Source organism: Palaemon carinicauda, chromosome 7 (assembly GCF_036898095.1).
Source record: "Palaemon carinicauda isolate YSFRI2023 chromosome 7, ASM3689809v2, whole genome shotgun sequence".
In the NCBI taxonomy this organism is placed as follows: Eukaryota; Metazoa; Arthropoda; class Malacostraca; order Decapoda; family Palaemonidae; genus Palaemon; species Palaemon carinicauda.
Window position 1 is genome coordinate 170,956,877 of NC_090731.1, and position 2,500 is coordinate 170,959,376.

Sequence of the window (2,500 nt, forward strand, 5' to 3'; positions counted from 1 at the left end):
AGAATAGTATCATCTGCTTGCAGTAAAATTATCAATACAGGAGATTTAAAGTAGAACAACAACAACAACAATAGTATCATATGCTTGCAGTAGAATTATCACTACAAGAGATTAAAAGTAGAATATCAGCAACAAGAGTAGTATCATCTGCTTACAGTATGATTATTTCAATCTTTTCAACTTCCCTGTCGCTCCTGGAAATAGAAATCAGATATTGATATCCACCATATCTCTTGGAACTCCTAAATTATAGGACTAGTCTCACAAATTGCCTCATTATCATTAGGCCTACCTCTGATCCTGTTCACATGAATAACTCTGTAAAGTGGTGTATATAGTACTTGTTTAGATTGTTTGAGCAATGGTATTTACTGATTCATGTTTTTTTTTTTATAGATTATAGGACTAGGCTCAAAAATTGGGCCATTATCATTAGGCCTATCTCTGATCCTCTTAAAGGTTTAAAGGCCGCTCATGATTAGCAGATGCAGGGGACAATGATATTGCCCCATCGAGCATGACAATACCCTAGAGCCAGACCATATTTACATATGATCAGCGCCTAAGCCCCCTCTCCACCAAAGCTAGGACCAAGGAGGGCCAGGCAATGGCTGCTGATGACTCTGCTGATAGACCTATAGGCTTCCCCGAACACCCCATCCTTAGCTCACAAGTATGGTGAGGTTGCAGCGACCAAAGAAACTTATGAGTTTGAGCGGGACTCGAATCGAACCCCAGGCTAGCGTTCCCCAGTTAGGGACGTTACCACATCGGCCACCACAATCATAACATAAATGACAGTTGAAGTTAATTATATAATATAATATAATAGATTGCCAAGCAAGGACGTTTCCAGTAATAATGTCACAACCCTTAAATTATTATTATTATTATTATTGTTGTTGTTGTTGTTAGCAGTGCCTCAGATACTATTTTATGTTGTGAAAATACCAGTACTGAAGCTGTGATCATTAATGTAAAAAAAAAAATGAAATCCGCCTGCCCTGCCTCGTAGACTAAAACAAAAAGCTAAATATTTATACACACGTTTCCCCTTCTGTTTGGACTGAAAATGGGTCGCTCTCCTACTTTGTTTGGAGTAGGAGTTTCTCTTAGCTGTGTTTACCGGGGCAAACTCGAGTTGAGGGGACGGGCTTGTTCAACACATACAAGACCTACGGCCTTAGTTGAGATTTGTCTCTTAATGGGGCAGAGATTCTGAATACCTAACAGGAGACACTTGGGTTATCTTTATGTACTGCGAGTAAATAGCATTGGATCGAATAGACGTATACTGTCTTTTATAGTTCAGGCCCAAAGAGAACGGGGTTATGGAAGAGGTGATTTAAGTTAAGAAAATGGAATCATGGAAGGTGAGATTTAAGTGAAGAAAACGGGATTATGAAAGATGAGATTTAGGTAAAGAAAATGGGATTATGGAAGATGAGGTTTAAGTGAAGACAACGGGATTATGGAAGATGAGGTTTAACTAAAGAAAATGGGATTGTGGAAGATGAGATTTAAGTAAAGAAAATGGGATTATGGAGGATGGGGTTTAAGTGAAAAAAACGGGATTATGGAAGGTGAGGTTTAAGTGAAGAAAACGGGATTATGGAAGGTGAGATTTAAGTAAAGAAAATGGAATTGTGGAAGATGAGATTTAAGCAAAGAAAATGGGATTATGGAAAATTAGATTTAAGTTTAAAAAAATATGATTATGGAAGGTAAGCTTTAAGTAAAGAAAATGGAATTATGGAAGATGAGATTTAAGTAAAGAAAATAGGATTATGAAAGATGAGATATAGATAAAGAAAATGGGATTGCGGAAGATGAGATTTAAGTAAGAAAATAAGATTATAGAAGATGAGATTTAAGTAAAAAATGGAATTTGTAAGATGAGATTTAGGTAAAGAAAATGGGATTATGGAAGATGAAATTTAAGTTTAAAAAATGGGATTTTGGAAGATGAGATTTAAGTAAAGAAAATGGAATTATGGAAGATGAGATTCAAGTAAAGAAAATGGTATTTTTGAAGATGAGATTCATGTAAGTTAGTTTCTTTGGTCCTTGCAACCTCACCATCCTTGTGAGCTAAGGATGGGGAGTTTTGGGGAGACTATATATCTATCTGCTGAGTTACCAGCAGCCATTGCCTGACCCTCCTTGGTCCTAGCTTAGGTGGAGAGGGGCTTGGATGCTGATCTCATGTATATATGGTCAGTCTCTAGGGCAATGTCACTGTCTCTTGCCTCTGCCATTCATGAGCGGCCTTTAAACCTTTAAAGTGTATTAAATATTTTACTTCAGTTTTCCATAAATATCCTGATGCTTTAAGTAAGTAGAACCAATAATGATCTGAAAGCAGATTTCAAATAAGGAATTATTTCACAATGGCATTTTATTGAGAAATTTTATGCAATCATTGCATTACAAGGCTCTCTCTCTCTCTCTCTCTCTCTCTCTCTCTCTCTCTCTCTCTCTCTCTCTCTCTCTCAAGAAA